Raw genomic sequence first — 25,404 nt, 5'->3', positions numbered from 1 at the left:
ATACTTTGCATAAATCTAATGTCTTTATTTGTTTTAGGGGCTTGATTTACGGACAATTTTGAATGTTATCCTATTGATGTGTTAATAGGTTTTAAATTAGACATACCAAACCTATTGAGGATCTTGGTGATATAGTTTTTCTGAGATAGATAGATATGTCTTTTTTTCCTATCTCTAACTATTTCCATACCTAATATCATTTTAGCTGGCCCAAGTTCCTTCATCTCAAATTCTGTTTTCAGTATACACTTGACTTCAGTTAGATCGGCATCCCAACATGCTATAAGCATGTCATCTACATATAAGAGTAGGTAGATAATGTGGTTCTCGGAATGCCTAAAATGCACACAACTATCATAATGACTCATTTTAAATCCATTCTCTAACATATGAGAGTCAAATCTTTTGTACCATTGCCTTGGGGACTATTTAAGTCCATACAATGATTTTTTAAGTAAACAAACATGATCAATGTTAGACTCATTTACATAACCCTCATAGGGTTGCATGTAAATAGTCTCATCTAGTTCACCGTGCAAGAAAACTATTTTTACATCTAATTGCTCCAAGTGTAAATCTTCATAAACAGTATATGATAAAATTAACCTTATTGAAATGTATTTAGCAACAGGTGAAAAAATTTCATTAAAATCTACCCCTTCCCTTTGAGTGAATCTCTTTGCTACTAGTCTAGCCTTATACCTAGGACCCTTAACTCCTGGAATGCCCTATTTCATTTTGTAGATCCATTTAGACCCAACCAACTTAGCATTTTCCAACTTAACAACCATTTTTTAAGTACTATTCTTTTCAAAGAATCCATTTCTTCATCCATGACCTGTACCCATTTATGAGACTTAATACTTTCCATGGCTTCCTTGTAAGATCTAGGATCCATTTCTACAACTTTATCTAATATGGTCAAAGCAAAAGCAGTTAGTTCAGCTTGACTATACCTCTTGGGGGGTTTTATAACCCTTCCTTTTCTATCCCTGACTAAGTTGTATGAACTAACTCCACCTTGGTTCTCATCGCCTAAAGTCGAAGTTTGAGTCTCGACATCCTGACCTTCTAATTTTCTCAAATTATTGTCAGGTTGCTCCACCTCAAGATGTATCTTCTTAGGGTTAGTATCCTGAGCGGGTTCAAGTCTTTTAGTTTTAACCCGAGCCATTTCATATTCATTAAAGACCACATCTCCACTAATGATATATTTTTGTATCTCTGGCTCATCAATCCATAACTTGTACCCTTTTACTCCCTCAAGGTATCCTACAAAGATACATTTCATAGCCCTTGGTTTCAGTTTGTCAATTTGGGTATGAGCATACGCAACACACCCAAACACCCCAAACACCCTCAAGTAGTCATAGTTAGAAGGTTTTCTAGTCCATATTTCTTGAGGACCTTATGACTAAAGAAGAACTCCTATTAATTAAATGGATTGCAGTTGTGGCAGCTTTAGCCCAAAAAGACTTAGGAAGTCCCCAGTTTAAGAGCATCTAACCCTCTCCAATATGGTCCTATTCATCCTTTCGACTAGACGATTCTGTTGAGGGATTTCCCTTACTGTTTTATGCCTAGCCATACCCTCCTTCTGATAGAATTGATTGAATTCACTTAAGAGATACTCAATCCTATTATCAGTTCTTAATTTCTTAACCTTCCTTCCTACTTGAGTTTCTACAAATTTCTTCCATTTCTTAAATTTCTCAAAAGTGTCATTCTTATTTTTAAGAATGTACAGCCACATTTTTTCTGGAATAGTCATCAATTATAAAGAGAAAATAACTTCTCATTCCATCTGAGTGCACATAGTCCAGGGTTTGTTTTGTAGTATGAGTGACTGTTTTAAAACTTACCCTTTTTGCTTTCCCAATGATGCAATCCTAACAAAAAGGTAAATTTTCTTTTTTTTTTTTAACTAGCAACCCTTGTTTATGAAGTTATAAAAGTCCATTGTGACTCACGTAACCTAACCTTTTGTGCCATAGAACAATCATATTCTCACCCTTCTCTAGGATAGAAGAAACCTCACCTATAACAGTTCTCCCAATGAGGGTATACAAGCCATTTTTAATAACTCCTTTTGTGACGATAAGTGAACCCTTAGCAACCCTCAAAGATCCAGATTCATATTTAAAAGTGTACCTGGATTGGTCTAACACATTTAGTGAGATTAGGTTCCTTTTTAATTCATGTATGTATCTAACCTCAATTAAGAATCTTTCAATACCATCATGGAACCTTAGTCTCACCGGCCCTATACCCTGGATTTTATAAGACTTATTGTTGCCAAGCATCACAAACCCCCCATCTAAACTAATGAAAGTTTCAAACCATGTTTTATTATGACACATGTTAAAAGAACATCCTAAATCAAGGATCCATTCTTTTCCTGAATCATCATCGGATACATTTGGAACCTCGGCACTCTCATACCCATCACTCACAACCAAGGCATCCCCCTCCTCCTTAGACTCATTTCTTGTGTTAGATATCTTATTAGGACAATCTCCTTTGAAATGCCCCTCTTTGTGACACATGAAGCATTTTAATTGATTCCTTTTAAACTTAGACCGACCCCTCAAATTGTTTTTACTATTTTTTTCCTTTTGATCTCTTTTTTTAACTCTCCCTCTCACAATCAAGCCCTTCCCAGCTTCAGATTTTATTTTAGACATGGCTTGTAATTCCCTTATTTCATATTTTATTTCAAACACTTGCCTTATATACAAATACATATTCACAAGTTTGCCATTAATCAAATATTTACAAAAGTGTCATTATTGAAATACAAATATAATGAAAACGGCAATGTCAGGCTCCATAAAGAGCATCTTCATATACACTCATTCACTTTAAAAAAAAAAAAAAACTTGACACATCTTCAACAATTGGGTTATAATTTAAAAGTTTCACATATTCAACTTAATAAATCAAGTTCAAATCGAAACATTCATAAACGATACGGACATAATTCAAAAATACGAATAGCCACCTTTACTCAAAAGCAATGGGGCAAATAGTGAGAGATAAAAGCACTATTTCAAGACCCCAATTGATTACGGAGTTGAGTTTTATATTTATAAAAAGTTGATTTAATATTTGAGAAAATTTAAATTATTCACAAGTTGATAAAATAAATTATTTATATTAAATGTTATAATTTTATGTATAAATTTTAACGAACAATTTTGACTTTTTGATAATATAGTTATTTATCATATATACTAGATGAAAGCAACATGCAATGCACGTTTGCTTAGTTTATATTTAATTTTTTTGGTTAAGAATTAATTTTTTATTAATAAACATGTAATATTTTTGGTTAATTAAATAACTAATGATGTAATGTTTATATAATTGCTAACTAATTATACATTGTGATATATTAAAAAAAAAAGCATTAATAGAATCTATAGCATGGTCCTATAAATAAATATCGCTCATAGTTTTATGAAAACTGTTTGAGATAATTTTGATTCTAAGATGACGATCCATCATTTTCCTTATCTTGCACTGCTTCAATAGAGAGGACATTAAAATGTCTATATTTTTTCTCCTTCAGTTTCTTTGAATCTACATAAACTTGAATCTTCAAAATTTTTTTGATAATTTCTCCGCAACGCTTTTAACATATAGTCGATTTTCCTACAAAATAAATTTTGAATAACTTTACATAATTAATAAAAAAAATCCAATTTTTTTAATTAACTCATTGTTGCCCAGATGACTAACACAAGAGGGGGAGTGAATTGAGTTGTATTAAAAAAATAACAATTATAAATCAAATATATAATATAAAATATAAACAAAATATGAAATAACAATAAATATAAAGAGTAAGGGTAAGAGAGAAGCAAACTCAGTATGTTAACGAGGGTCGACCCCACTGCCTACGTTCTCGCCTCAAGCTACCCCTTGAGGATTCCCAAATTCACTATTCAACCTCATTCAGGTGGAGATAGAAACCTATTACACCTTTCAACAACACCGCTACAAAGGATCCGTGTAGAACACCATCTACACTTGCAATCACCTTACACGTGGTGATTCAACTATTCCCCGTGTAGAATACTTTCTACACGCACAAGGGTTATACACACCATTTTTCTGATACAAAAGCTGATAGTGGGTAGATTATCAGAAAACACTCCTCAATTAGTGAAATAAGAACAATACAGCGCAAACTATATCTCTCAAAATGAACAATGATTAATGCTCAATACTTAGAGAAGAGAGAATGAAAGTTTTGAATGAATGTTGTATGCTCTTGGTATTGTAAATGTGAAGCTCTCAAATAATCTATTTATACGCATATGAGACTTCATATTCAAATTTAAAAAGATTCACATGTCAAAGACAACATTATTCATTTTTTCAAAAAATTCAAATAAAAGATTCTTCTTTTTCAATTGTCAAAGACAACATCATTTACTTTTTTAAAAAAATCAAACCTAATCTTTTACTTTTGGCATATGACAAAATGAGCACACTTTCATTTTCAAAAAATTCAAATCTAATCTTTTACTTTTTGCATATGACAAAATGAGCACACTTTACTTTTCAAATTTTTCAAACAAAATCATTTACCTTTTGTATAAGTCTAAAAAAGCATCAATCACTTTTGAAAATATTCAAATAAAACATGCACATGTGAAAGATGACAATCAATCATCTTTAATATTTTCAAAATTCAACCCTTTAATCAAGGCATGCACATGCAAAAGATGACAATCAATCATCTTTCAAAATTTTTAAATTTAATTTTCAAAAAAATTCATGCACATGTGGAAAATGTATTTTAATGCTTTATGATAAAATATTAATTTTGAGCATTAATCCTAATTTTGAATTTTAAGAGATTTACAACATTACTCTATGACTTTAATGTGAACTTGTTTCCTTCTTGCTCATACTTGGTTCTTTGATGTGCTCGATTCTATTGTGTGAACAACTTGAGCTTGAAACTCCTTTATTCTTTGAATTCATTTGTTATCATCAAAATCCATGTGTAGATTTATAATCACATGAAACTTGAAACCTTGGATTCAACAATCTCCCTCTTTTTGATGATGACAAATACTTGATAGAACTTGAAACCTGTATTAATACTTAAGCTCCCCCTGAAAATATGCGTTAGTTTTTCAAACAAAAGTATAAATATAATTCCAAGCATATATAACAAGTTTAGTAATTTAAACAACGTTAATGTTCTAGTCTAAAACTTCTCCCCCTTTTGGCATCATTAAAAAGGATCGGCAGCAAGTAAATGGACCTGAAGAAAACGGTGCGTTAGTAGACACTGTAGATAGTTAAAATAAATAAATAAATAAATTTTATCCGTCCGTGACCCGACAAATGCGGCTGGAGATTTGAAAAAAATTGCCTGATGTTGTTGACAAACGAGATTGAAGGCTCCGAGTTTCTAAAAAATGTCATTTTCACCGATCAGGAAAAAAATACATTGCTCTTTGACTTGGATGATAGCTTGTCTTATTCTTTATGCTATCTCTATAAAATCAGTCCTGAAGTTCATCCAATCCGCATCAAGTTTTCTTCTCATCTCTATAACTCATCTGCATTCCTTCAACATTCTCGTTTTAAGCCTTCTATTCTTTTCTCAATGGCTCATTCTTCTAACATTTCTCTAGATCCATCCATGAGGCATTCTGCATCTCAACCTCCTGTTTTTTCTGCAGCTACCATTGGTGCCATGTTGCAGCAAGAAAATAATAATCTGACTAATAAGTCAGATTCTGATGCTATTTATGACTTGGTGAGTCTTGGGACTCGCTACTCTTCCTCTATTGTTACTTTTTCTCAGCGGCTACAAGTCAAAAATCACGAAATTAAAAAGCTTAAAGAACAAATTGTTGTACTTCAACGAATTGTTCAAGAGTCTCACACAAGGGAAGGAATCATTCGGCAGAAGAATAAACAGTTGAAATCTTTATTAGATTCTTCATTCCGCTTGCTGGTTCCCATGGATAAGAAAGACATGATATTATATGAAGAGAATGAGCGTCTCAAACATGAGGTTAAGAATCTCAAGTTTATGTAAAAGTATTGAAAAAATCTATCTCTATTTTTATTGACTCTGGTCTATCTTTTAAGAGATATTCATAACATGCATCATACCTATTTCTCTTCTGATCATACATAATCTATCTTCTGGTAAAGGTTTTGTGAAAATATCTGTTAACTGATCGTGTGTGTTTGTGAACTCTAATATTATATCGCCTTTTTGCACATGATCTCGAAGAAAATGATACATTATTTCAATATGCTTAGTTCTAGAATGTTGTATTGGGTTCTTTGAAAGATTTATAGCACTTGTATTATCACATTTGATTGGAATGTGATTATACATGAGTTTAAAATCTTCAAGTTATTGCTTCATGTAGAGAACTTGAGCACAACAACTACCCGCAGCAACATATTCTGCTTCAGCAGTAGATAGTGCAACAGAATTTTATTTTTTACTAAACCAGGAAACTAGTGCATGACCTAAGAAATGACATGCTTCACTAGTACTTTTTCGATCTATTTTACAGCCAGCATAATCTGCATCTGTGTAACTGATTAGATCGAAAGATATGTGCTTAGGGTACCATAACCCTAGGTTAATTGTACCACTAAAATATCTAAAAATACGCTTAACTGCAATTAAATGTGATTTTTTTGGAGATGATTGAAAGCGTGCACATAAGCACACACTAAACATAATATCTGGTCTACTGACTGTTAAATATAATAAGCTACCAATCATACCTCGATATATTTTCGAGTCAACTGGCTTACCGGATTCATCTTTATCAAGTTTAGTTGATGGGCTCATTGGTGTTCCAATTTCCTTAGCATTTTCCATCCCAAACTTTTTCAGTAATTTCTTAATATATTTTGATTGATTGATGAATGTCCCACTTTTTTCTTGCTTAATTTGCAATCCGAGAAAGAATGTAAGTTCTCCCATCATGCTCATCTCAAATTCTTCCTGCATAATCTTAGCAAAAACTTGACACATATTTTCATTAGTAGCACCGAATATTATATCATCAACATAAATCTGAATCAAAAGAATATCATCATTTTCATATTTAATGAAAAGAGTTGTGTCGATTTTTCCTCTTGAAAAATTTTTTTCAATCAAGAAACCACTGAGACTCTCGTACCAAGCTATAGGAGCTTATTTAAGTCCATATAGTGCTTTTGTGAGTTTGAAAACATGATTTGGGGAAATATGATTTTCAAAACCTGGAGGTTGCTCAACATATACCTCTTCATTTATAAAACCATTTAAGAAAGCACTTTTAACATCCATTTGAAAAAGTTTAAAATCTTTATAACAAGCATATACAAGTAGCATTCGAATAGCTTCTAATCTTGCGACACGTGCATATGTCTCATCATAATCAATTCCTTCTTCTTGATTAAAACCTTGGGCTACAAGTCGAGCCTTATTTCTAGTAATGACTCCAGATTCATCTTTCTTGTTTCTAAAAACTCATTTTGTTCCAATAATAGTATGATTTTTGGGTCTAGGAACAAGTGTCTAAACATCATTTCTTTCAAATTGATTCAACTATTCTTGCATAGCTAGCTAGAATCCAAGATTCATCAAGAAGTGCATCATCAATATTTTTGGGTTCAATTTGAGATAGAAAAGTAGTATGATTGCAAATATTTCTAAGAGATGATCGAGTACTTACACCTTGTGAAGGTTCTCCCAAAATTTGTTCCACTGGATGATCTTTCACAAATTTTCACTGTTTGGTTGCATCTTGTATTAAATTTTGATGATCTTTCCTGATGGCTCCATGTTGAACTTCCTCTATTGTTTTCTCTTTGTTGAGATTGAGACTTTCTGTGTTATTTATACCTCCTGTTTCTTCATCAATAGATTTATTGGAGAGTGGAGAATCAGATTTATCAAATACTACATGCATAGATTCTTGTACAGTCAAAGTCTTTTTATTGAATACTCTATAAGCTTTACTATTAGTAGAATACCCGAGAAAGATACCTTCATCAGATTTTGCATCAAACTTGCCTAAATTATCCCTGTCATTCAAAATAAAACATTTGCATCCAAATACATGAAAGTAACCAATGTTGAGCTTTTTCTCATTCCAAAGCTCATAGGGGGTTTTATTTAATTTAGACCTTAGCATAACTCTATTTATAACATAACATGCAGTACTTACCGCTTCGGCCCAAAAATAAGTAGGTAAGTTGTTCTCATTGAGTATTGTTCTTGCCATCTCTTGAAAAGATCTATTTTTCCTCTCTATTACCCCATTTTGTTGAGGAGTTCGAGGAGCAGAAAAAATTATGCACAAAACCGTTTTCATCACAAAATGTTTCAATATTTTTATTAACAAACTCTTTTCCCCTATCACTTCGAATACTTGGAATAGTATAACCCTTTTCATTTTGAATTCTCTTGCATAACTTGGTAAAGGCATTATGTGCCTCATCTTTATGAGCAAGAAAGATGACCCAAGTATATATAGAGAAATCATCAACAATAACAAATGCATAATATTTTCCTCCTAGACTTGCAACTATATGTGGTCCAAAAAGATCTATGTGTATCAGTTGCAATGGTCTAGTAGTGAAAATATGTTTCTTAGTTTTAAAAGAAGTTTTTGTTTATTTACCAAATTGACATGCATCACAAATTTTGTCTTTAAGAAAATTTGTTTTTGGTAAACCTCTCATAAGATCATTTTTTGAAAGTTTGGAAATAAGTTTCATATTGGTATGACCTAATCTTCTATGCCATAGCCAACTAGTTTCATTTTGAGCTGAAAAACAAATAGCATCTTGTGAGGTAGTCTCTTCAAAATCGATTGTATAAACATTATTGTTTCTAAAAGCAATAAAACAAATATTACAATCATGATCATTCAAAATAACGCATTTATCCATTTTGAAAGTAACTGTAAATCCTTTATCACATAATTGACTTATACTCAAAAGATTATGTTTTAAACCTTCAACAAGTAGAACATCTTCAATTATGAGAGAAGATTCATTACCAATTTTATCTATTCCCACGATCTTCCTTTTCGAGTTGTCTCCAAATGTCACGTGTCCTTCTTCTTTAGATCTAAAATCAAAGAACTTAGTCTTATCTCCCGTCATGTGTCTTGAACATCCACTATCTAAAAACCATTTATTTTTGTTTGTGGATGACTTAATGCATACCTATAAAAACAATTAAAATAATTTTTCTTAGTACTTAAGTTCTTTGGGTCCTTTATTTATTAGTATTAGAAAAAACAAGATTTTTAGGTACCCATATGGCCCTAATAGTCATTGTATGATTTCTTCTAATAGGACAAGTATGATAATTATGACCATTTCTATTACAAAAATTATAAATAGCATGTGACATATATAAAAAACTTGAATAATTATAATAATATCCGTTTTTGACAAAATTATTTTTATGAAAAAAATTTTGAATATTAGTCTTTGATGTAGAATGATTATCAAAGAAATTTTTATAAGGTTTGTATTTTTGTTTTGGCATATATCCCAAACCTGCCTTGTCAAAAACACATCTTTGACTACCAAGAAGTTTTTCAAAATTTATTTTTCCATTCGTAAAGTTTTCAACAATATTTTCTAAATCGGTTTTCTTCTTATTTAATTCAAGATTTTCATCTTTCAAAATGATACTTTCTTTTCTTAAAATTTCAATTTCGTTTGTTAAAGAAGATTTTTTTTTTCAAAGCAGTATATTTGATACCCAATTTTTCAAATTCCTCATAAATCTCTTCTAAAACATTTTGCAATTCTTCATATGAAAGATTTTCAATATTATCAAGATTTGTTACCTCAATGTCATATTTAGCCATAAGACAAAGATTTGTTGATTCTTCATTACTTGCTTCACTATCTGAGCTACTTGAATCATCATCCCATGTAGCTTTCATTGCTTTCTTGCCCTTGTTTCGATCTTTCTTTAGCAGAGGACAATCTGGCTTGATATGACCAGGTTTATTGCATTTATAACAAATTAAAGTGTCATTTTTACCTGAATCTTTTTTTGGAAAACTTTTTGAAGGATTTCCTCGGAGGAGTTCTATTTTTCTTCAAGAACCTATGAATTCTTCTTGTTATCATCACAACTTCTTCATCTTTATCGTCATTTTCCTCATCTTCATCACTTTCACTTTCATGAGGAATAGCTTTAAGTGCTAAACTCTTCTTTGGCTTTCCTTCTTCTTCTCCTCTTTTCAATGTGTACTCATGGGTGATAAGTGACCCGATGAGTTCATTGATTTCGAGCTTCTTGAGGTCTCTAGCTTCAAGAATCGCCGTAACTTTTGATTCCCAACGTTTTGGTAAAGAGTTAAGAATTTTTCTTACTATCTCCACCTTGGAATAAACTTTGCTAAGAGCTGTCAAACTGTTTATGATGTTAGTAAAACGAGTGTGCATACTAGAAATAGATTCATCATCATTCATCTTAAACATTTCATATTCATGAGTAAAAATATAAATTTTTGATTCCTTGACTTGCGAAGTTCTTTCATAAGTTACTTCCAAGTTATCCCAAATTTCCTTTGCCGTAGCGCAATTCATTATTCTATTAAACTCATTTCCATTAAGAGCATTATATAATAAATTCATAGCAGTTAAATTTAAAGTATAAAGTCTATTGTCTTCACGATCAAACTCTTCTTCTTCCTTTTTGACCTTTACTCCATCAACCACTTTTGTTGGAATATAAGGTCCATTTACAATACATTTCCAGATTTATCTACCTTGAGCTTGAAGAAATATTCTCATTCTAACTTTCCAGAATGAGTAATTATCTCTACAAAAGAGTGGAGGCCGACTGCTAGATTGACCTTTACCAAATGAAGCTGCAATGTTAGTCATAAGATCTTAACTCAAAAGATAGTTAATCATATAATAGAGCTCTTAGCTCTGACACCAATTGTTGCCCAGATGACTAATACAAGAGGGGGGTGAATTGAGTTGTATTAAAAAAATAACAATTATAAATCAAATATATAATATAAAATATAAACAAAATATGAAATAACAATAAATATAAAGAGTAAGGGTAAGAGAAGAGTAAACTCAGTATGTTAACGAGGTTCGGCCCCACTGCCTACGTCCTCGCCTCAAGCTACCCCTTGAGGATTCTCAAATTCACTATTCAACATCCTTCAGGTGGAGATAGAAATCTATTACACCTTTGAACAACACCGCTACAAAGGATCCGTGTAGAACACCATCTACACTTGCAATCACCTTACACGTGGTGATTCAACTATTTCCCGTGTAGAATATTTTCTACACGCACAAGGGTTATACACACCATTTTTCTGATACAAAAGCTGATAGTGGGTAGGTTATCAGAAAACACTCCTCAATGAGTGAAATAAGAACAATACAGTGCAAACTATATCTCTCAAAATGAACAAGGATTAATGCTCAATGCTTAGAGAAGAGAGAATGAAAGCTTTGAATGAATGTTGTATGCTCTTGGTGTTGTAAATGTGAAGCTCTCAAATGATCTATTTATACGCATATGAGACTTCATATTCAAATTTAAAAAGATTCACATGTCAAAGACAACGTTATTCACTTTTTCAAAAAATTCAAATAAAAGGTTCTTCTTTTTCAATTGTCAAAGACAACATCATTTACTTTTTCAAAAAAATCAAACCTAATCTTTTACTTTTGACATATGACAAAATGAGCACATTTTCATTTTCAAAAAATTCAAATCTAATCTTTTACTTTTTGCATATGACAAAATGAGCACACTTTACTTTTCAAATTTTTCAAACAAAATCATTTACCTTTTGTATAAGTGTAAAAAAGCATAAATCACTTTTAAAAATATTCAAATAAAACATGCACATGTGAAAGATGACAATCAATCATCTTTAATATTTTCAAAGTTCAACCCTTTAATCAAGGCATGCACATGCAAAAGATGACAATCAATCATCTTTCAAAATTTTTAAATTTAATTTTCAAAAAAATTCATGCACATGTGGAAAATGTATTTTAATACTTTATGATAAAATATTAATTTTGAGCATTAATCCTAATTTCGAATTTTAAGAGATTTACAACATTATTCTATGACTTTAATGTGAACTTGTTTCCTTCTTATTCATGCTTAGTTCTTTGATGTGCTTGATTCTATTGTATGAACAACTTGAGTTTGAAACTACTTGATTCTTTGAATTCATTTGTTATTATCAAAATCCATGTGTAGATTTATAATCACATGAAACTTGAAACCTTGGATTCAACAATCTCCCCCTTTTTGATGATAAAAAATACTTGATAGAACTTGAAATCTGTATTAATACTTAAGCTCCCCCTGAAAATATGCGTTAGTTTTTCAAGCAAAAGTATAAATATAATTCCAAGTATATATAACAAGTTTAGCAATTTAAACAACGTTAATGTTCTAGTCTAAAACTTCTCCCCATTTTGGCATCATTAAAAAGGATCGGCAGCAAGTAAATGGACCTGAAGAAAACGGTGCGTTAGTAGACACTGTAGATAGTTAAAAAAAGTAAATAAATAAATTTCATCCGTCCGTAACCTGACAAGTGCGGCTGGAGATTTGAAAAAAATTACCTGATGTTGTTGACAAACGAAATTGAAGGCTCCGAGTTTCTAAAAAATGTCATTTTTACCGATCAGGAAAAAAATATATTGCTCTTTAACTTGGATGATAGCTTGTCTTATTCTTTATGCTATCTCTATAAAATCAGTCTTGAAGTTCATCCAATCCGCATCAAGTTTTCTTCTCATCTCTATAACCCATCTGCATTCCTTCAACATTCTCGTTTTAAGCCTTCTATTCTTTTCTCAATGGCTCATTCTTCTAACATTTCTCTAGATCCATCCATGAGGCATTCTGCATCTCAACCTCCTGTTTTTTCTGCAGCTACCATTGGTGCCATGTTGCAGTAAGAAAATAATAATCTGACTAATAAGTCAGATTCTGATGCTATTTATGACTTGGTGAGTCTTGAGACTCGCTACTCTTCCTCTATTATTGCTTTTTCTCAGCGGCTACAAGCCAAAAATCACAAAGTTGAAAAGCTTAAAGAACAAATTGTTGTATTTCAACGAATTGTTCAAGAGTCTCACACAAGGGAAGAAATCATTCGGCAGAAGAATAAACAGTTGAAATCTTTATTAGATTCTTCATTCCGCTTGCCGGTTCTCATGGAGAAGAAAGACATGATATTGTATGAAGAGAATGAGCGTCTCAAACATGAGGTTAAGAATCTCAAGTTTATGTAAAAGTATTTAAAAAATCTATCTCTATTTTTATTGACTCTGGTCTATCTTTTAAGAGATATTCATAGCATGCATCATACCTATTTCTCTTCTGATCATACATAATCTATCTTCTGGTAAAGGTTTTATGAAAATATCTGCTAACTGATCATGTGTGTTTGTGAACTCTAATATTATATTGCCTTTTTGCACATGATCTCGAAGAAAATGATACCTTATTTCAATATGCTTAGTTCTAGAATGTTGTATTGGGTTCTTTGAAAGATTTATAGCACTTGTATTATTACATTTGATTGGAATGTGATTATACATGAGTTTAAAATCTTTAAGTTGTTGCTTCATGTAGAGAACTTGAGCACAACAACTACCCGCAGCAACATATTCTGCCTCAGCAGTAGATAGTGCAACAGAATTTTATTTTTTACTAAACCAGGAAACTAGTGCATGACCTAAGAAATGACATGCTCCACTAGTGCTTTTTCGATCTATTTTACAGCCAGCATAATCTGCATCTGTGTAACTGATTAGATCGAAAGATGTGTGCTTAGGGTACCATAACCCTAGGTTAATTGTACCACTAAGATATCTAAAAATGCGCTTAACTGCAATTAAATGTGATTCTTTTGGAGATGATTGAAAGCGTGCACATAAGCACACACTAAACATAATATCTGGTCTACTGGCTGTTAAATATAATAAGTTACCAATCATACCTCGATATATTTTCGAGTCAACTGGCTTATCGGATTCATCTTTATCAAGTTTAGTTGATGGGCTCATTGGTGTTCTAATTTCCTTAGCATTTCCCATCCCAAACTTCTTCAGTAATTCCTTAATATATTTTGATTAATTGATGAATGTCCTACTTTTTGCTTGCTTAATTTGCAATCCGAGAAAGAAGGTAAGTTCTCCCATCATGCTCATCTCAAATTCTTCCTGCATAGTCTTAGCAAAAACTTGACTCATATTTTTATTAGTAGCACCGAATATTATATCATCAACATAAATCTGAATCAAAAGAATATCATCATAAGGAAATCCTAGGTACCTTGAATAATCATTTGGATACTAAAACTGTTTTAAATAATCAATGAATATAAGTGAATACTGAATAGTTTGAGAATAATAGTAAAGTAAATATGAGAATAACAGTTGTATTCTCAAACAATCTCAGTCCACTTGAACAATTCAGCATAAAAGAGAAATGCAACAACCGGCCTACATTCAGCCTGGCCCATATAAAAGAAAATAACAAGAATTGGAAATGAGGAATAAACATAGTCTCTAGCTAGCCTGCCTCATCAGCAGTGTTGCTCAAACTTCAATTTGACTCTTCTTTTTTTATTTGGTCTAATCATGTTCAGAGCATCATTAACACATAACTTCAAATGCACGCTTTAGTAACCATTTGTCTCTTACTATCTGAATTGTGAATAATGAAATCAATAGGATACTCTTCTTCTTTCTTCTTTCTTGTTTCTTCTTTCTAAGTTTGTGTAGTCAAATCAGCTGAGTATTCTTCTAACTTTAAATTTTGAGTGGGAGAGTTGATATTTTGAAAAAGTAAACAAATAGACCGAAGCTGACCAACTCTATAATGAAAAAGGACATACATGTAGATGAGCTCACATGTACATGATTTTTCTTGACGAAATGGAAGGTAATCCTTTCTATGCACGCTGAACGATGTAAATATTATTGTAAAATATTAGATTTCATCAGTCTTATTTTTTCTCTACCATATACAACATATACTATATGTAATATTGTTTTCTCTGTATAGGTAAAATGCTAAATAAATTTTAATAATCATGTTTTTTTTTTGTTGACTATAGTTTTATTTTAATGTATAGTTAGCTATAATTTTAATGTATTTTAAAAATATAGACATAAAAATTCTACAAATATTTAGATTGTTGGATCATAAAGATATTAAAGTTTATAGTTGTGTAAAATTGAACCTAATACAATCATTTCTTTGGGATGAATACAATAATAATCATTAAAATTAGATTCTAGCGTGCAAATAATAATTATTTAAAATATAAATAAAATTCTTTTTCTGACATTGAAAAGATATCAAAAAAGTCTGTTAAAAATTATGATAATAAAAATAAAAATGTATTTATTTGATTATAAAATAAAATATAACCAGTAGATTTGTGAAATATGATAAAAAAAATTCTAATGGAATAATAAAAAAGTTAAAAATAAATAAAAAATTTATTATTATATAAAACTTAAATGAATAATATAATATGGCATTAGGATTTTAACGAGATAGGTAAAAGTAAAAAAAATGATATTATATGAAATTTGAGTAATGGGTACCAACTAAACAAGTCTAAAGCTTTAAATTTGTTGGTTTTAAGGGGCCAATTTATTCTTTACAGCTTGCATGATGGTGATGTCGTGGCAGGGATATTTTTCCCATATCGGTTCTATGCCACATAAATTCCTCTCCTCTTCAATTCTGATTCTCCTTCCTCTCCCTTCGACCTCTCTCTATATCTCTCTCTATCTAAATCAACTTCATCTTTCGTCTCGATCTCTCTCTTTGTCCCCCTGTTTCAATAGTCTCGATTGCAAACTGCATTTCTTTCTCTCTTAACCCATTTTCGGCCCTCCATTTTTCATCTTGAGGAAGAGCTAAGAAGCAAGGTAAAAATCCTAACTTATTTTACTTCTCTTTCTTTCTCTCCCGCTTGGAAGCTCTTTTTTTTTTTTCTTGTTTTTTGCAAACAACATCATATCTATATGTGTTCATTTAGATCTTTTAGTTTTCATTTTATTTTTTAGATCCTAGAGCTTCTTATGTTAAACATGGTTTTCGGAAGCAACTGGAAATGCGTATGTCTCTCCCCTTTTACAATTCATTATCCTTGTGCAATCCTTTTTGTTCATTTGTGTTTCTTCCTTTGGTGAAAAGCTTATTGCGCTTTGATTTCCATGTCTCGGCATAGAACCGTTGGGTTCCCAAAGGTGGTGCTTTTACTGGAGAGATTAGGTATGTGTAGATCTCATTTATCATCTCTATTTTGACACACTGATTGGCAGATTGCTATGTATAACTTTTTCATTTTGAATATCCATGTATGGCAAATGTTAAGAGTGTAGTGATTAATCATTGTTGTTTTTTGTGTTATTGAATAAGCTAAATATAAATGAATTTTCCCTATTGGAGTTTATTTTTCATGTTTCATTAATAAAGCTTGACTATAGATTATGGGTTTTTGTTTCATGCACTGTCCAAAAAAGGGAAAAGAAAAATTATAGAAAGATGAAAAGATATAAGGGGGTGTCTTTTGTAAGTGCGGGACTCTATTTTATTTAATGAGGTTTCAGATCTGTTGATGAGTTTCTTGTATCCTGTTTTCTTTTACTCCTTATGAAGTCAAATGTTTTCCTTTCAATCTTTTTGAGTGTTTACAATCAACAACCCTACTTCTTTATCTTAGTTTTAATTTGGTGCGTCAATTCAATAGGTGCTCTTGTTATGTAGAAACACATGGCCTAATTATAATATACCAATTAGAATGTAAAAGCAAAAAAAAAAAAAAGGTGGGTTTGGTATTTTGGATTTGTGTTTTTATGGAATTATCCAACCCTTTCAATTCTAATTTGCTAAATAATATTGTGTGGGCTACATATTAGTTTTTTTTTTATCTCTATAATCTAAATTATCTATTGTTTTGTTTGTTTGTTTGTTTGTGTTTTTATGAAATTTGGATTGCGATCTGGTCTTTTGGGTTAGGTCTCTGGAAAAAAAAAATAAAAAAGTGGGTTTGGTCTTTTATTTTATTTTGTGTGCTTAAAGTATGTTATCCATATTTCCATATATTATTGGTTTTTCAGTTCATGACTGGAGCAATATAAACTATGAAGTATATTTTAATTTGCATTTGAAGATTCTCCCTACAAATTTATGTGGGAATTAGTCGAAATGACAGTACTAATTCCTGCAGTACTGATTCCTGCATAGACCAAATGGAATCTGATTTTACTTATTTTGTTTTATATCTGGTATGAAGTTATTTAAGCTTCTTTTGATCATCATTGGGCACATCTTTAATATTTTTCCTGGTATTGTTTTTCTAACTTGTATGTTCCATAACAAAGTCTCCTTTTTTAAAATTCATTTTGTTTGTGGGTCTATTTGGAATTTATGATTCTATGTTTGTTTGGTTGGTATAGTTCTAGATCAGTGAGTGATGTATATTTTTATTATTTTTTATTATGGTTTGTTAGTATAAAGTTTTAAAGTATTGTTAGCATATTTTTTGTAGTTTAAATATACATGGTGATTATGTAAAATCTAAACCTCAAATCAAAATGATACCAAGGATATTTAGAATCTATAGGGATATTTAAAATCCCACAGATAAATTCTAATTTGCTAAATAATATTGTTGATAATAGTACTATTTCACGGTTCTATAATCTATCACTATAAGATGGACCATTTCTCTAGGTATTTTCTGACTTTTTATTACCTCAATTTATGGGCTTGATTTTCTTATTACTTCTGCTACATTTTTCTTCTTATTATTATTGCTTGACTATAGGGATTAGGTTTTATTTGTTTCTGAGTTTTTTTTTGTAAGTTTTTTAATAACTTCTATGGATCTAAGTGTTATGATATTAGTTGCTTTATTTCTTAGAAATATGAACAAACATGTGTAATGTATAGATAGACTATATATAATATAAACACACAAAAGGCAGTAAGACTGACCTTTTTAATGTACCTTCAAACCTTTGTAACACTGCACTGCTTCGCCACATCTGATTTGAGAGAGACAGAGCACGAATAAGTTTTTTAAATTGAGTTTTGTGATATGTTTTTTAATAAGTTTTATGAATTTCATGGTTTCATGGTATCAGTTATTTCATTTCTTAAAAATATGATCAAACATATGTAATGTATAGATAGACTTATACTATAAACACACAAAAAGAAAATTAGACTCACTTTTCAATCTTCCTTGAAACCGTAGTACCAATGCACTGAAAGTAATAGAAGGTATCAGTCACTTTTCAAAGAACATGACTACTGCACTGTTTGGCCATTCAGCTGCCTCATCAAGTGATTGAAAATTACTAATTTCTCACTACCTACACACACAGACATAAAAAGTAACTTATTATAAATTATAAGTTATACTGCATATTATAAATTTATAACTTATTATCAATTTCTATTAAATGTGATTAAAATCTACCTCCACAGATTTATAACTTATATTTCTCTCTGTTTGCAGCTTCCATTCCAATGCATGGATAATATTCACAAATTCAATAGCTGTCACACGTACAAAAGGGAAAACAGGAGAGCAAATAGGACTGTAGTTTTCCAAATTGTAACTTATTATAGTGTCTTGCCATTATAATGTATAGGAAAAAACAATGGTATCCTTACCTAGACCAACGTATATAATTTGGCACTGTTTGTCTTCAAAATCTTGAGTGATTATATAATGGAATTCAAACGGACACAACACAAATAACCACTAACGGGTATCCATATAATTTGGCACTATTTTTTTTTTGCAGATTGTAAGTTATTGGATAATGGAATTTAAACGGACACAACATAAATGACCACAAACGGTGGCTTAATTACTACTTAACGGGAGCAATAAAATTAACTGTAAAACAAGATTTTCCGTTAAAACAACAAATTCCTTTTTATAAGCACTTTTTATATATAAAAGATACATATATATCAATAATTATATTTATAAGGATTTAAATAACATATTTACTATTAAAAATATGATTTCCTCTAATCTATTTAGATGGTATAAATACTCTAATTATTGTGACGCCCCCAAAATCCCCACGCCCGAACACGGGAAAATTGAGACGTCCGGATGGTGACAACCCGGGTCACCATCCCATCGACGGGTGCCGAGTGTGTGCAAGGCAACAGATGTGTACAGAGAAACACGCAGCAGATAACGAAAGTCATAACTAAGTACCAGAATTTTCTTAACGTAATACAAGCTGTTTAAAACATACATAAATAAAATATTACAAACACAAATACAGTTTTAAACAAATATAAAAGATAGCATCAGCAACCCGGCGGAGCCGCATCCTCGGGCTCAGCCTCCTCCTCTTCATCCTCTAACTCTGCACCGAAAGCTACGGAACCACGAATGGTACCGCAGGTAAGTAAAACCCAAACACTACCAGATAAAAACACATAAAACTCAAACAAGATGCATGAACCATGCCCAATGCACAAAGCCCATAAAACCCAAGTTTTCCACACACGCCAAAAAACTCATTTGGCCCAAAAGCATATCCTTTCTGAAAACACGCCAAAAGTCACATTTGGCTGCCAAAAGTCCATTTGGCCCAATATCTCGCCAGAAGTCCATCCGGCCCACGCCAAAAGTCCCATTTGGCCTCATAAACCATTATCCAATTTTAACCGTATGCACCATGACCTCCCCTAGGGGTCATCCGCACACCCTGGCTCCAGTGTCACACCGTAGAGTACCACCATGCATGTGACACCTAACGAGCGATGCCCAGTTCCGCGCCCCGCGCGTGCGTAGCCAAGCATCCTCTAGCTCTCGCCAGCGAAGGGCCACGGAGTCGGTGAGTAGGGCGATGCCCGGTTCCGCGCCCGGCGCGTTCGTAGCCAAGCATCCCCTAGCCCCGCTCCCGTCATCTCTCTCGACAACTCAGGGGACATCACTCAGTTTATTCCGCTCCCGAGTGACCAGAGGAGCTCCACCGAGATAATAACCCATCCCGGCTTGGGCTCGTGATACACACGCACCCGTAAAACCACTCACGCCAATACACAGGCTTTTCACACATGAACAAAAACACACATGCATGCACCATGAAATGCCAAATCAATGCATAATAAAATAACCAACCAACATAAATCAATTAAACAGACAACTCCGTCCTCCATCCATCCGACCCCCGAAACTCCTCGGACTCAGTCCGGAATCAACAACCAACAACAGTAAAATATTTGAATGAGCAATATATATTAAAATCTAAAAATAGGGTTTGGAAAATACTTACAGCGCTATACGGAAATTTTAGAAAACAAGCGGCGTTGCAAGCTGCGGAAAAACAGCAACGTCATAGTGAAAATTCACTGTGGCTGTGGGTCTGAAAAACCCACTTTTGAACGGGGACAAAATAGGACACGAGATTGATAGGGAATGGTCTAGGGATGGTTGTAAAGCTATTGGAAGTGATGAACAGCCGTGGGTGGCGGCGGAATGGCCGGAAATGGCCGGATTACCCAAAACGGAAACTAAGCTCGTAGGAGCTGTTCCGGTGGTCGTTGGAGGCCGGAAATGGGTGGGTTAGGACGGCAAGGAGTCGGTGATGAAGTGGTGAAGAAGTGGTGGCCGGAGGTGGAGCGACGGCGGCGGATCGGAGTAAAATCCGTGCGGCCTTGTTGGGCTTTTTCCGGCCAAATGGACAGCCGGTTGGGGGTGGCTTTCGGAGGGGTGGTGCGCCGGAGGGAGGGGGAAATTTTGGGACAGGTGGGGGTCCGGTTGGTGGCCGGACGGCGATGGGCTGGAAGAGAGAGAGAGCCGGCGCGAGGGAGAGGGAGGAGAGAGAGAGAGAGCACGGGGGGGGTTCGGTCGAGCGGGAGAAGAAGGAAAAAAAAGAAAAAGAAGAAAAAGAAAAAGAAAGGAAAAAGAAAAGAAGGGAAAAAGAAAAAGAAAAAAGAGAAAAAGGCAAAAAGATGTGAAAAGAGATGAGGTCCAGTCCTCACTCCGGGAAAACGAAACAAACTGCCGAAAAAGATTAAAACCACAAAACAACTAAAAGAAATAAAACACAACCTCAAATAAATTAAATTAAGTTAAAAACCAATTTTAAAAACGCAAATAAATTAAAATAAAATAACTGATATATTAATTAAAATAAAAACAATTATTTCAGCGAAAATACACTTAAAAGCGGGTCATCACATCCTCCCCTCCTTAAAAACAATTTCGTCCTCGAAATTGCAAATCAACCACCAACTTAAAGCAAGCCACATAAATGCTCATAATCCAACTGAGATCAAGATTAAAATACATACCTTCATCATTCGAACAGATACGGGTACTGCTCCCTCATGTCCGCTGCTCGCTCCCAAGAGAAGTCTTGAGCCAACGGATCTCCCCAAACCACTTTAACTAAAGGTATCGTCTTGGACCTCAACTGTTGCTCCTTCCAATCCAAAATCTGCGACGGAACAACTTCGTAAGTGAGATCCGGTTGCAACTGAATACCTGCTGGGTCGACGAAACGTGGCTCTTGCTGCCCAAAGCTCTTCTTCAGGGATGATACGTGGAAGACATCATGAACATCCCCGAAATAATCTGGCAAAGCAACCCTATAGGCGACGGACCCTACTCTCTCCAGAATCTGAAAAGGGCCGACGTACCTCGGATCTAGTTTCCTTTTCTTACCAAAACGCTTGACACCTCTCATGGGAGAGACTTTAAGATAAACCCAATCACCAACTTCAAATGACAATTCTCTCCTCCTGGTATCAGCGTAGCTTTTCTGGCGACTCTGAGCTGCCGCCATTTTATCTCTAATGATCCGGACTTGGCTTTGCATTTCCTGAATTATTTCGGGTCCAATTACCATACTCTCCCCAACTTCATCCCAACACAAGGGCGACCTACACTTTCTCCCATAAAGAGCTTCATAGGGAGCCATCTGAATGGTCGCATGGTAGCTGTTATTGTAGGCAAACTCAATGAGCGGCAAGTGATTTTCCCAACTTCCTTGGAATTCCAGGGCACATGCTCGCAGCATGTCTTCCAGGGTCTGTATGGTGCGCTCTGACTGGCCGTCTGTCTGCGGGTGATAAGCAGTGCTGAACTTCAACTTAGTACCCAAAACTGCCTGCAAACTCTTCCAGAACTGCGATGTGAACCTCGGGTCTCGATCCGACACTATACTCTTTGGTATGCCATGTAGCCGCACTATCTCCTTGACATACAAACGGGTCAACTTACCCAAAGAGTCGGTGTTGTTAACAGGCAGAAAATGAGCACTCTTCGTTAACCGGTCCACGATCACCCAAACAGAGTTCTTCCCACTAGGCGTTCTCGGCAAACCCACTACGAAATCCATCGTGATGTCATCCCACTTTCACTCAGGAATAGGGAGGGGTTGGAGCATGCCTGCAGGTCTCTGATGCTCGGCCTTTACCTGACGACACGTGTGGCATTTCTCCACATATAAGGCAACGTCCTTCTTCATTCCATCCCACCAGTAATTTTTCTTCAAGTCTCGGTACATCTTTGTACTGCCGGGATGAACTGAATACGGGGCCGCATGAGCTTCCGCCAAGATCCGTTCTTTGAAATCTGAGTCCTTCGGGACCACTCTGCGATCTCGAAACCGAAGTATCCCATCACTATCCATGCTATAGTGCAACGACCCTTGAGATTTTCGGACTCTTTTCCTGATGTTCAGCAGCTTCGGATCCTTTCTTTGGAGAGCTTTCAATTCTTCAAAATCTATTACCCGAATGTCAAGAACTGAAGACAAAATCTCTACTTGCTGCGAACTCTCTATAAGGAGCCTTCTCATCCCATAAAGTAACGAATCCATTTCTAACGGTTCGGCTTCATCCTCCAAATGAGACTTCCGGCTCAAGGCATCAGCAACTATATTGGCCTTTCCCGGATGGTACTTGATCTCACACTGATAGTCACTGATTAACTCCAGCCAACGCCTCTGCCTCATATTCAGATTTTTCTGGGAAAACAAATGCTTCAAGCTCTTATGATCAGTAAATACCTCACAAGCTTCCCCATACAAGAAATGCCGCCAGATCTTGAGTGCAAAAAAAATCGCAACCAATTCTAGATCATGCGTCGGATAATTCTTCTCATGGTCCTTAAGCTGACGAGATGCATAGGCTACAACCCGTCCTTCCTGCATAAGGACACAACCCAAACCGAACTTAGACGCATCACTGAAGACTACGAATGGCTTATGCGGTTCTGGGAGTGCTAACACTGGTGCCGTCGTCAACCTGTTCTTCAATTCCTGGAAGCTTCTCTCACATTTCTCTGACCAAACAAATTCTGTATTCTTCCGAGTCAAAGCTGTGAGAGGTCCGGATAGGCGAGCAAAACCCTCTACAAATCTTCGGTAGTAACCGGCTAGCCCCAAGAAACTCCTGATCTCGCGTACTGTAGTTGGGCGTGGCCATGACAAAATGGCTTCTACCTTACTAGGATCAACTGCCACTCCACCCCGGGAAATTACATGCCCAAGAAATTTAACTTCTTCCAACCAGAACTCACACTTGCTGAGCTTGGCGTATAGCTGGTGTTCTCTCAATCTCTCAAGTACCAGACTAAGATGATACACATGCTCTTCAACATCTCGGGAATAAATCAGTATATCATCAATAAATACTACCACAAAGGAGTCCAGGTAAGGTTGAAACACCCTATTCATCAAATCCATGAACGCTGCAGGGGCATTAGCTAACCCAAACGGCATCACCTTAAATTCATAATGCCCATACCTCGACCTGAAAGCAGTTTTAGGCACATCCTGGTCTCTGATTCTCAGCTGGTAGTATCCCGACCTCAGATCAATCTTAGAGAACACGGCTGCTCCTTGAAGTTGGTCAAACAAATCATCAATCTGCGGAAGAGGGTATTTATTCTTGATGGTCACCTTGTTCAATTCCCGATAGTCAATGCACATACGAAGGGTTCCATCTTTCTTCTTAACAAATAAAACTGGTGCACCCCACGGTGACGTACTAGGCTGAATAAATCCATTCTCTACCAGTTCTTGCAACTGAGTCTTCAACTCTTTCAATTCCGCCGGTGCCATGCGATAAGGAGCTCTATGCACAGGAGCCGCTCCAGGTCCCAAATCTATGATAAACTCCATCTCCCGAACAGGGGGTAGTCCGGGCAAGTCATCCACAAATACATTGGGGAACTCTTCCATAACTGGAATGTCTGCCAAAGACTTCTTCTCAGACGGCGTGGACACCATCTGCACCAAGAATGCATCCGCTCCCCATGCAATCTCTCGCCTTGCCTGAATCGCCGATATAATTATCGGTTTCTCTTTTAACCTACTCCCCACAAATTCCAGACAATCACCATCTGGAAGCTGAAAACTAATTATCCGACTTCTGCAATTAATACTCGCAGAATATCGGTATAGCCAATCCATTCCGAGGATAATATCAAAACCCAACAGCTTGAACACCACCAAATCAGCATCCAAGAATCTTCCCTTAAAATTTAACGGGCATCCCAAAGCAACCTTGGAACACCACACCATCTCGCCATCGGGTAGCGCCACTACCATAGCCTTCGGCAACGGTTCCGTGACCAAGTTACACACCCGAGCAAACGTGGAAGACACAAACGATCGTGAAGCACCGGAATCAAACAAAGTACAAGCATAAAACTCATACAAACGGACTCTTCCTGAACCAAACACACAACCCATGAAATCCAAAAACAACGAAGAAACCAAATGCACCAAAAATTAAATCCAACTTAAAAATTAAATTAATCCATACCTGTGATTACTCCAGCATCATGGGTCGCTGGTGCCTCATCATCCACCTCTCCGGGTGTGACAGCATAAACCCGGGCTTGCACTGCTTGTCTCGGGTTGGTTCTTCCCCTGTGTCTACCTCCACGGCTTCCTTGAGCTCTAACGGGGCAATCCCGAGCAATATGCCCCACTTGGCCGCACCGATAACACTGGGGTCCGCTACTCGTCCGACACTCGCCCTCATGAGCTCTATTACAAGCTCCACAAACAGGCATACGTCCTCCCATGCGAACACTGGAGGATGCTTGAGATCGGGTTCCAGTCCGCTGAACAAACTTCTGAGGCGAACCCGAGCTGCTTCCTTCACCAGAAAAACTCCGCCTCTTTTGCCCTGAAGGGGAGCCCAAACTCAGATTATTTTCCCTCTCTATAAGGGTGGCCACATCCACTAACTCCTGAAAAGTGGTTATCCGATGGCTGACCACCATGCGGCGTATATCATGACGCAGCCCCTCCTGAAAACGATCTGCTCGCATCTCCTCAGTGGCGACAAGGTGAGGAGCAAACCGC

The 25,404-nt window shown here is 35.0% G+C and overlaps 1 long non-coding RNA gene across 1 annotated transcript; it reads left to right on the top strand.

Moving 5' to 3' along the window:
- The first annotated feature begins 15,761 nt into the window (after positions 1 to 15,761).
- Positions 15,762 to 18,725, top strand: LOC122291377. Its single transcript, XR_006236618.1, has 3 exons — positions 15,762 to 16,152; positions 16,266 to 16,309; positions 18,564 to 18,725. It is a non-coding gene; the product is annotated as an uncharacterized LOC122291377 (long non-coding RNA).
- The last annotated feature ends 6,679 nt before the right edge of the window (positions 18,726 to 25,404 follow it).

Source organism: Carya illinoinensis, chromosome 13 (genome assembly GCF_018687715.1).
Source record: "Carya illinoinensis cultivar Pawnee chromosome 13, C.illinoinensisPawnee_v1, whole genome shotgun sequence".
Classification (NCBI taxonomy): domain Eukaryota; kingdom Viridiplantae; phylum Streptophyta; class Magnoliopsida; order Fagales; family Juglandaceae; genus Carya; species Carya illinoinensis.
Note: the sequence above shows the minus strand (reverse complement) of the source record. Positions and strands in the feature narration are given on the sequence as shown.